Raw genomic sequence first — 12210 nt, 5'->3', positions numbered from 1 at the left:
TGAATTAACACTATTTACATCTTTCGTTTTGAGTCACTATGAAGCACGAATATTCACAGGTGAAAATGTACAGCCTAGACCATGTCTTTCTTTAGTATCTTGAGGCTTTTTCATGTCTGATTATTTCTTTGGCATTTTTATCTCCTAATATGTATCATATCATCACGATTGATTTCTCCCAAAGGCTTACCCAGGCCCTCAGAGAACATCTAATTAAAAAAAAACACACATTTAAATATATTGACAAAATAGAATATATGTACTGTTCTGATTATTTTAAATCTGCCTAAATGAAATGTGTCGTATCACAAACCCCGAATCATCTTCAGACTTTTGTTAGGAAGATGTGCAAGTAGAACTGGTATTTTCCACTTTACACAATTATCTGAAGCTCCTTGAACTCAGTTCCTGGTGAAATTACATCTTGTCCTGAGCACTGAAAAGGTCTTTGTTCTTCTTTGTCTCATGACCTCATTCCTCTCTATAGAAAACTTGGGGATTCATCATCAGATCCTTTTAAAAAATACAGCAGTTATTAAACCTTTTGTCCATGGTCCAGATCTGAGAATCATACGCAAAAAGGCTTGGTTTATAAGGAAGGATGAAAAGTTGATTAAAAAGAAGCTGAATATTAATTGACAAGTAACATCCAAACCGTTGAGAAAGGGCCAAGAGGAGTGAAAGATCCAAGAGAGAGAATTACAGCTTGCTGGGCTTAATGGTGTTGCTTTGATGTTGGAAAAGAGACGGACACTGAGAAATTCATGTAAGTAAAAATAAAATAGTTACAGCTGTGTCAAATTCTGGGCATCCATATATAGAATGGATTGACACACCCTATGTGTACTTTAGAGGGCCAGTGGTTCTTTTAACACCACTCAGTAGGACAACTCTAGTTCTGGTTCTTGGGCAGATGGTATATGTATAATAGGGTTCTGCAGATTGCATCTCTGAATTGAAAACATTACGTTGGAAATGGAGATAATATAAATATTTTAGTGTTTTATAATATGCTCTTTTTATTCATATTTTCTTTGGAAATATTCTCATTAGAAAAATACTATTGGAGTATTTCTCTAATGCTCAGCAATGAATATGTATGGCTTTTTTAATCAGAAAAAAATGTACACATATAATCTAGTTAATATATACTTATGTTTAAACTTGCCAGATGAGGCAAATACTGAAAAATGAAAGCATTAAAATATAGCTTTCGTATTTGGGCAATTTAAAAACTGACTAGTACAAAGTGAAGTCAATTTGGTGATTGTCCATATTTTATGTTCCAAATATTTATCCTGTATGCCTGACTATAGAGAGTTGCAAAAAAATATGGACTATTATTATTGTTGCGAAGTTCTATATCTTCATTCAGTAAAATATGATGGGACTTTCCACAAATTTTTTAAAAGCTGTGGAATAAAAAAATGATTAAATTAATAACTGAGTGACTAAACAAGTGACTGAATAATGTATTCTGGTTATAAATATCTGACTTGAAATAAATTATGTCACATATGGGCAGTGCAGAAAAAAATGTTCCAAATAATTAAATGAATTTAGGGCATCCTTGCGACCGATCTCAATTATTTTGAAGTAAGAAATATCCCTTCACTCCCACAGAAGGTGCCTCCATAAAGCTATCATGCTTTACTTACTTTTTCAAGTTTGAGAAAGTGCTGCATCTTTTGGCATGCCACACAGCTTTTAGTATACTTTATGGCCTATAGACAGATTTAACAAAGTAGTTAAATTAGACTCATAAATTCACAGAGTTTTGAGGCCAAAACTGTTTTATAGAGATTATTTAATTAAACACTCCTCATCTATTGGACCGGAGAGCAGAGACGTAAACGCTAAGGATATTTCTTCAGTTTGCTCAATGACTTAACATTGGAGCTGTGGTCAGAGTCCTGAACTTTCCTTGCTCAAATCTTGGCCCCAACACTAGACTAAGACATGTCCTTTAGGACACACTGATACACAGTGGCATGAAAAACATAGATAAGCTTACACAATTTTGATTAAAGAATGATAATTTAATCAACGCAGTGTTTAATCAAACAAATAAACCAGCGAGAAAATGGGGGAAAAATGGTACCTGGTGTGGAATCACTAGACTTTGTTGCATAATGTATTAACAAATACATCACTTTATATTTAATCCACCACCTTCACTTTGTGTTTTGTAGTTGTAATATATAACTACAGTTGAGATACATCAGTCAAATCAGTCAAATCAAATGTAATGAAAGAGAAAACAATCCAGCCAAGGCTAATAACGCTGAGAACTGCAGAACTCTCGGCAGATGAGTTCTGTTCAAACCTCTGTACTAAGAGACTTGAGCAAAGTGCAGCATGGCTTCTAGCAGCTTAAAACCTGTCCCTAGGATGACCCCATCCCCCCAGCCCCAAATGCATGCCTGAGAAAGCTCAATGCTGTCAGGAATATTTACTGTTTATTCCCAATAAATCTTCCTGATAGCCTGAGAAGTCCCCAAACTCCTTTTAGAGAAGTGACTTTAGAAATCTGGCAATTTAAAATTCTTCTTCTGCCCTTTGAGATGTATATCTACCACCCAAAACTGTTTCCTCAAGGACCTGAGAAAGTTGGCGCTTTGAAATGCAAACTTTTAGGGAGGTAACTCTCAGACTCTCTCTCCCAGTCCCTGTGGGAGAACAGGGCCTAACTTGGTAAGGCTCCTCTCTTGACTTACACCACTGCTTTCTGTCCTAGAGATGGTTTATTTCTTCTCTGGATGAGCAGCAGTTAACAAGTGCAAGTGGTCTAATCAGGTGGACTAACCCTCCTTAACAACTATCAGCATCTCTCTGTTAGTAGCACATGCCAGACTTAAAGTTCCCAGCATTTTGTTTCACAGATTTGGGTTCAATTTACACTGGACCCTCTTTCCTATTGCAATACTATTACTGGGTAAACCCTATCCTTACCACTGGAACTTGTGTCCATTTTTGTTTATTGTTGACAGTATTTTGCCAGGTGGCCAGAGCTGGCAGATTAAATTCAGACCATGCGGGACTGAGTAAGGATATGTCATCGCACCTAAACCAGGGGGAGTACCAGGCCTACACTGCAATGTGATACCACACCCATGAACTCCATTTCATACTATAGTTTGAGGTTAAATATTTTAAACATGAATGTTTGATTCTGAATGGCTTCAGTGTAGATAGAGGACTCTATTATTGATGCTGAAGACTGACTCCCCAACCCTATCCCAGTAGGTTTTACTGAGAAAGCTAATCTTCTCTAACTTAAGTCAAATAGTACATACCCTAAGTCCAGGTGCATAAAAAAAGTGGGTGACATCTTTGCTATAAAAGATGGGAGACCAGGAAACTATAAGCAACTAGAGTATACCAGTATGCCAAGAACACTCAAATTTGGAATAATACAAAAACACCTAATATTTAAGCTAATTTTGAGACTTAGATGGCTACATTTTTGCCCATGTTTTAAGATAATAATTTCATCATTAGTTTACTTAAAGGTCTGTTAAACTATATGACATGCCTGTTGTATATTTATAAAACTGTTTCTTGTAATTAAGGATAGAATTGACTTGTTTAAAAAAATCTGGTATATTTACAAATTCAGCTTCTAATACATGCTGTAATTAAATAAATCAATACTTTATCTTAACAATCAAATGCAAGACTTTTATTATTTCACTGGGTTTTCAGAGAGGTATATGGAAGATATGACTGCATGAGGCACTAAAAAATAAGAGGGTCTGGTACTCTCAGAAATTTAATTAATCTAATATCAAAAAACCTCCAAATTTTAGGCATTAATTCCGCTTTCAGTCTCTCCATTTTGTTGTGAATTTGTTCACAAAATACATGTATTTTTCTAACAATTAGTGACATGGAATTGTGAGTTCTGTATACATTTATTTTTATTTTTGTTTGAAAGGAACAAGTGTTGAGTCTAGAGTACCAGGAAACCCAATCTCAGAAGACTGTACCAAAATTTAAGAGAGAGACCATGTGATCAAACATAGGAAGGAGTTAAAGACGTCTACTTGATTATTTCCCAATGAAAGTGAGATTTACCCTTGGCCTTGTTATCTACACTAAACAATATCAACAGACTTGATATTCTGAGGCTCACAGTGATCTCACATTAATTCACACAAAGTATTTGTTGAGTGCCTGTGATATTCAAGGTCTTGTGCTTTGTACAGATTCTGAAAAGGGACTATTAACTGAGCTAAAACATTTACACAGATAAGAAGGATAAAGTACCATATGTGAATAATTATGTAATTTTATGTCTAAGCCTATCCACTTTTCTTTTACCCATGGAGAACATTCAGACATGTTGAAAAGAAATATCCGGAAAATATCAGAACTTAGGTGATCAGGGGAAGAATTTGCTCATTCTTAGCAGGCACTGTAGTACATTTTAAAGTGGTACCTTTGGCTACCATGTACACATTATTTCTTAAAACTGAGTATCTGAAAAGCCGTCTAATAAGCATATGGTCTAAACTTTTCAGATGTTTGAAAAAGAAGAAGCAAAACTAATGGCAGAGGACTTGATCTAAAAGAATGGCAGGCTGGTTCTTCATGTGGATCATGGTTCCTAAGTGAATGTGAACTCATTCGTCTCCACGTTCAGACTTTGCAGAGGTAAATTCATCTTCCCTGGAAAAAAACAGCAGGTAACAGGCAAGGAAGCTGTGTTGTCAGTAGCCATGGAATCATTACGTAGAAGCTAGGCATGAGAAAAACGCTGGCACTCAATATGGACGATAGTTTGTACAAGAAATTATTCTGAGTTTACCTGGAAGGAAATATGCATGCAGCACCATATTAAAATATATTTTATATATATATATATATATATATATATTGCACAAATAGTAGATACAACCAAAATTAGGAATGAGAGGTTGCATATTTACCATTCAGAGTTTAAGTGAAGAAAGAGTTTTATAGAAATATAGATTTCAAAATCAAAGAGGCAGATTCTTCCAAAACTTGAATTCTTAATTCCTTTCCTTTTTCTCCTCCAGTAATCTTGTGCTCTACATGAACTCAGTTACCCACTAACTTATCAAAGCCCATTCTTGTTCTCTATAATATTTCAACACTCTCCCCCCATAATCTCAGTTTCATACATTCGGCTGACAGCCTCCTCCTACTGTTCTGGTTTCTCCCCCCAGTACCCCAACTCCTACAGTCATTCAACACACTGGAAACGAAAACCATGGATCTTATCGCGTTTCGATAGGCACGACTCATTTACGCCCACCGTATACAATTTCAAGTTCATGATAAATCATTAAAATAATTTCCCCGTCGGTGACCTTCTTTTCCACCTCAGTGAGGAAAGCAAAGCTTTCGCCAAAGCTCCAGAGCCATAACAATTCTTCACCCTGCAAGCAGTATCTAGAGCTTTAGTGAGAAACACCAGATGACAAAATGTCAATTTTCAACATAATGTATCTAAAGGTACTAATAAAGGACTTCCAAATAGCAAATGGTCAAATATTTAGTAAGCAAATGAGAGAATAAAAAGACAAACGAGAGAGATATTTTCATTCCTTATTCACCAAATAACTTTTGCTTGCATTTGAAAAACAATACGTTACTGATTTCTACTTGATTTTCTTTTCAAGACATGCTATTTCCTTCAAAAATATTTTATTTGTTTATTTTTAGTCACAAATGGAGAAATTGAAACTTAAAGAATCACTGATGTAAAATAACTTCTTGTAAGAAAAATGATACATGAAGTTGATTTATCACTTATATAATTTTTAATTAAACAATTATCTCACACAGTATTTCATTTAATTTATTGAATTAACTGTTTACTTTATTGAATTAACTGTTTCTTGTTTAACTTATTGAATTAACTGCTTCATAAAATTCAATTTTATGAATTTCATGAACTTACTTTTTGTATTATTACTCATTTATGGGGTTCCCCTTTCGAAAGGAATGATTTACTTACATATTTTTGAATTTTTTCCCTTTGCTAAAATAGAAGTCTTTTAAAAAAAAATCTTTATTGACATAATTTTCATACTACTGTCAGCACTATGTTGTGAATATAACTTTCTTCTTGCTACATGTTTCATAGTGAACTTCGTAAATTAAAAATCAAAGGCCTTAAGTCACTCAATGTAAGAATTTTCTGAGATATTAGAAGTTATCTTTTCCAGTTTCTTCATCCCCATTTCTTAAAATAAATTCAACAAAGTATTATGTATCTATTTGCGTTTACTGAAACATTGCCATTGGTTATTTCAGAGTTGGTTTAAAGGCACACGATTTTAGATAGGGAACATAGGTTTAACACCATTTTGTCCATGATGTCATATAATACATGTGAAACTGCACCCCGTGGACCCAAGACTTTTCTCACATTGTAGACAATATTGAGTGTTACATCCCATTAACTCAAACCAATGTTCTTTCAATGATGATTTGTAACAAATATCTTCATTAGTCAAGTATTTTCTTTTAAACAATAGTAAGTCTTTCAATAATAGCTTTATTTTAAAACACATATAATAAATAATCAAAAGGAGTTAGCACAGTCTTCAATTCGGTATAAACTGGTATTTAGAGAGAGGTTCTGAGTGGAAGTTAATAGGCCAGGTACTGAGAATGAAGGAAATCATCCTGATAACCCTGGTTCCTACTCTCAAGGAGCTTATAACCTAGTTTGGCCTGGATGAAAGACACATTTACAATTATCCAGTGACATCCAAAAATAAAATAAACTGGCTATATCAATAAAAAGTAAATGATTTGCCTTAACATCCTTTACTTGACAAATGCCTTGAGACTATTTAAGCATTCACTTTGTAACAGTGACTCTTATATTCAGTGTGGTACAGTAGGAAGAAACATAACTTTTGAATTAGGCTGGCTTAAGTCTAAATCAGTCCCTGCAATTTAATGATGTCTGGCTCTGGGCATAATTTTAACCTCTTTCCAGTCTTGATTTCTTAATTTTTAGAGTGTAAATACATATTACTCTTTCAGGGAGGCTGTAAGAATTATATATGAGGTTTACATGTGCCATGCACAGTGCTTGGAAGACACTTGGCAGTGAAAATATGATAGCTACTTCTCTGGTGTTATATTTTGGTAGTATCTGATAAATGTTGTTAAGGTTCTTTGATACATAGGTAGAATTTAAAATAGAAAAGAAAAAGAAGAGAAACACACTGTTTCGAAAACTAATGACATTGTACTAATTACTCAACATTTGAGTGTTTGAGGGTAAAAAAAACAGGACAACAAAAGGAGTTAGATTGAGGAGAGAAAAAAATGCTTTCCTCAAGTGATTCTCAATGACTTCTTTACTACTTAAGGAATCAAATATAAATCCATAGAAGTCACAGAACTGTAACAGTAGAAATGACTTCAGAAACTATATAATACAAATTTCTTGTTTTACAGTTGATGAAGCCAAGGTCGAGAGCTCTCAGAGTAACTAGTTTTAGTCAATATAAGACAGTAAATTAAAGACGCAAATTTCCTCACTCTGCCAAGACCTTTTATAAGACAACAAACCACCTCCACTTGAAAAAATGCATGCAAACATAGATATGCAACATAAAACAGAAAAGAGCAGAAGTGCTTAAATAAGAAGCTTAAAAAGAATTTACAGGTAAAATATAGGTAATTTTATAGGTAACTTTACTTTGATCCATTTATCTTTACGACTCTTTCCAAATGGCATTTACACAATATTCGTCCTCATTATTTGATTATGACCATCTGTTTTAAGAAGTTATTTATTCATTTATTAATGTGATATTTTTCAGACCATTTATTTAGAAACTGCAATTATTTATGTTTAACATATAATCAAAGAACCATTATTCCCCGCTGACAAAAATCTCTGAATTACCATTGATAACCAGTCTCGTTGTAGCAGACTTGAAACAACAATTTGCCATATGTGTGTACCAGATTTGTAAATAAGGTACACATGGAAATCAGGTACATCATTGTTAATGAGGTGCTTTCTTCAAAATTTATAAATGTAATACTGAATATATGTTATGTCATGATATATGGTAAGGAGTGAAGTTCATATTCATACTCAATTAAAAATAACATCTAAACTTCAATTTTTTGAAATTTAGCTTTTATCTACCGTATAGCTTTACAATTTTATGTAACAATGGGATATGCAATTATCAGTATAATATTTTATATATCAGTATACTATATCAAATCATCTATTGGTTAGAAAAATGTTTTAAATGTGTGTGTGTTTATAAAAAATACTTTTTAAGAGTTTTACTAGATTATTATTATTATTATTATTATTATTATTATTGTTTTAGTTTTTAGAACAGTTTTAGATTCACAGCAAAATCGGGCAGTAGGTACTTAGATTTCCCACATACACCCTGACCCCAGGCATTCATAGCTTCTCCCATTATCAACATCAGAGACATACATTTGCTAAAATTGATGAAACTCCACTGACAACATCAGTATCACCGAAAGCTCACAGTTGACATTAGAATTCACTCTTGCTCTCGTTATTCTATAGGTTTGGACAAATGCTAATGACATATATCCACCACGATAGTATCATGCAGGACATTTTCACACCCCTAAAAATTCAATGTTCTCCATTTATTCATTCCTCCTTCCCTCCTAACATCCAGCAATCACGGATCTTGATACCATCTCCATACTTTTGCCTTTTCCAAAATGTTATATGCAGTCATGTGCCCCATAACAACATTTCAGTCAACGATGGACTGCATATACGATGGTGATCATGTAAGATTATAATAGAGCTGAAGAATCCCTATTGCCCAGTGAGTCATAGCCATTGCAATACCGTAGGACAATGCATTACTAATGTATTTGTGGTGATGCTGGTGTAAAAAACCTACTGTGCTGCCAGTCGTATAAAAATACAGCACATACAATTAATTATGTACATAATACATGAGAGTGAGAGTAAATAACTATGTACTGGTTTATGCATTAACTATACTATACTTTTTATTATTATTTTAGATTGTACTCTTTTTACTTATAAAACAGTTTGCTGTAAAACTGTATGCCGTATTATTCCAGCAGCAGCCTCATGCTTGTGCTCACTACATCTCTTGATAGCATACTTTTCCCTTGAACTTGATTTAATCTCATGTTGTTTTGTACAGTAACATGCTGCACAGCCTTACAGCCTAGGATCAATAGGCTATATCATATAGCCTAGATGGGTAGTAGGCTATACCATCTAGGTTTGTGTAAGTAAACTCTATGATGTCCGTACAAAGAAAAAATCGCCAAAGGATTTTCTCAGAATGTATCCCCATTTTTAAGTTGCACATGACTAGTTGGAATCATACAGTATATAGCCTTTCAAATTGGCTTCTTTCACTTAGTAATATATATTTATGCTTATTCCATGTCTTTTTAGGGCTTGATAGCTCATGTCTTTTTAGTGCTGAATAATATTCCATCATTTGGATGTACCACAGTTTACTTATCCATTCACCTGCTGAAGACATCTTGATTGCTTCCAAGTTTTGGGAACTGTGAATCAAGCTGCTATAAACATCCAGGTGCAGGTTTTGTGTGAACTTAGGTTTTCAACTCTTTTGGGTAAGTACCAAAAAGTGCAATTGCTGAATCATATAGTAAGATTATGTTTAGTGTCACAATAATCTTTTAAATTAAATAACTCAGGCTTATAAAAGGAGTCAAAAAAGTATATTTTAGAAAAGAAGAATTTTTTGCCTTTTTAAAAAAAAAATTCCACACTACTCAAAAACAAAGACATGACAGGCAGTTGTCTGCTCTCTAGAGATAATGAACTTTTTTGATTGATAACAAACACTTGATCTCCTATAACCTGATGTTGACAACCAAATTGCCTGGCATTGAATTGTATGTTATCATTTTTCCTAGATATAAATTGTTGAACGGTCTCATGAGTTAAATAATATTCAGCAGAAAATAACCTAAAGATAACGTATTTCCACAGGGTCCTACAATTTATAATTTATAAATCAAATACACATTTTACTTATTTATTTTAACTCAGCACATAACACACAACAATCTAGTCTAGTTGCATTTAATAAACCCCTTAGTTTTCAAAAGTAAATGTTAACTTACTTTAGTTGATCTTTGATATATATGGGTGCTCCCCAAATTATTTATGTTGCTTGTGCCCTACTCTAGGCTCTTTCAAGGGAATATCATCTGGAACTACCCAAATCATATGGTAAGCTCCTATCTGATAAGTAATGCTCATAAAGAATGAACTGAGGCATATGTAATGCATCCATTCCCACAATTGTCTAATTTTTCTTGCAGGATCTAAGTGGACCTCCCGATAATTATATTATTGGTTGGGTTCTTTTTTAGTTCTTCCTCAAATATGAATCATTTTAAATAAACCTACTTGTTGCAAAAGTCATCCTCTTTCTGATACAGAATTGTTATAATATCCATAAAACTAAAACTACATGTTTCAGCATTGTTATTCAAGACATTGTCATATAAGTATATTTATTTTGCTCCAGAGGGAGGCTCACATCCAGCTTATTTTTCAGCTCAAAAAATATTGTGCAGTATGATATAACATGAGTTTCCACTGAAATCTCTCATGATTCATATAATTTACATATCAATTGATGGTTTCAGTTTACCCAAATATTATTTTTCATCTCCAAAATAATTATATTTAACTGTTTATAATTTTGTAAACTATCTTGATTTTACTTTATTCAGGGCAAACAAAATTAATAAATACAATTTGAAAATCAAATGGTTTGACTAACATATGCTTTCCCACTTAGTGTCCACAGTAAATATTTTAAGACAAAAACCATCATACATCTTATTTTATCTTCTCAGTGTATATCCACTGATAATTTTGACAGACTTATCAAAAATTGCAAAATGTTGGAATACTAATCAAATGATCCTGAGTATAAAAATGAACTGCCACTGCAGAAGAAAACTTTTGCCCAGTGGACAGAATTTAATAAAAAAATAAAATAAAATAATGAATTGAAAAATAAAATATATGGTATTTAAATCTACTATTTGGAAATGTTGAATACAAGTAAGTCCATTGTGGAGAAAGATTTAGGTATACTTCAAAATTAAACAATTTAAATCATGTTTCTGGAGATAATTTCAAAGGTTTTGGGAGATTTATTTTTAACTAGCCCTTTAATGTAAGTCTCAAAATTATTTCTGAAGTAGTTGAAGAACTAATTATAAAGTTGTTATTTGGTTTGTGTAGAGTAGTGGTGGAGGAATACATATTAAAGCAAGCTTGGGCCACATTATGAAAACCTTAAAGCCTGGGGGGAATCTTCCTTTTAAACTAAGTTCAGTGAGTTCTTGTTGAAGAATGTGACCATGTCTAGGGCATTAGAAAACTAAAATTTGAAATTTCATTCAGACTAATCTGTCAGAGGCAAATATGTTAAGTGACAATAGTTAGAAACTAGGAGAATTAAAAAATTAAAACAAAAACACTTTCATTGGAATCTGAAGGTGTGTGGTGAGAACCTGGTCTGTCACTGTGTTATCTTGTCAAATTACTTAAACTGCCCTTTGTATTGAGATTTTTATTACAATGTTATCATTGGGACACTCTGTCAAGGTTATATTCTTATTTAAATACCATAATTAGTTTTATGGAGAGGAAACATATATGAATGAGGATTTAAAAGATTAATTTGTTATAGGAACCATATCAGTAGAATTTGATGGCTGACTATATAAGGGAGAAAGGAAAAAAAGAAGAAAATAATATTAGCAAATTTATTTCTAGATATAAAATAAAAATAGCTATAACATAATTTTTCAGGCATCTTTGAATACTAAATGTAATGAAGTCTGAGTTCCAGATCACATAACAAAATAAATGAGATTGCATTTCCATCAGTATGGTGAGGCAATTACTATGGTGTGGCTATAATTGAAGATTTTTAGAAAGTTGCTTCTTAGAAGGGAATATCTGTACGTATAATTTAGTATGTATATTTAGACTGACTTGTTAAGAATGCAGAGTGATTTGGGAATAAGGGTGTATCTTGTAACTCATTTGACTTGTTTACTCATTCTCAATTCAAGTTGGCCCTTCCATGCAGATTTTCTTGATTTACCTTTATTTTTTCCAGTAATGTTGGTTTTATTGAAAAAACACATTTTTTTTTTTAAGGGAAT

General features: G+C 33.0%; 1 long non-coding RNA gene across 3 annotated transcripts; it reads left to right on the top strand.

Moving 5' to 3' along the window:
• Window positions 1-542: 542 nt before the first annotated feature.
• On the top strand, window positions 543-10444 carry LOC109448487 (uncharacterized). Of its 3 annotated transcripts, XR_016019054.1 has the most exons (5): window positions 543-766; window positions 4524-4656; window positions 9440-9624; window positions 10207-10249; window positions 10342-10444. It is a non-coding gene; the product is annotated as an uncharacterized LOC109448487 (long non-coding RNA). The 3 variants fall into 3 exon arrangements; XR_016019053.1 differs by having other exon boundaries at window positions 545-766; window positions 10207-10444; XR_016019052.1 differs by having other exon boundaries at window positions 549-766; window positions 9440-10444.
• The last annotated feature ends 1766 nt before the right edge of the window (window positions 10445-12210 follow it).

Source organism: Rhinolophus sinicus, chromosome 1 (genome assembly GCF_057876585.1).
Source record: "Rhinolophus sinicus isolate RSI-liver-muscle chromosome 1, RSI-T2T, whole genome shotgun sequence".
Lineage (NCBI taxonomy): Eukaryota > Metazoa > Chordata > Mammalia > Chiroptera > Rhinolophidae > Rhinolophus > Rhinolophus sinicus.
The sequence above is the reverse complement of the archived record's forward strand: the minus strand, read 5'-3'. Positions and strand labels throughout refer to the sequence as shown.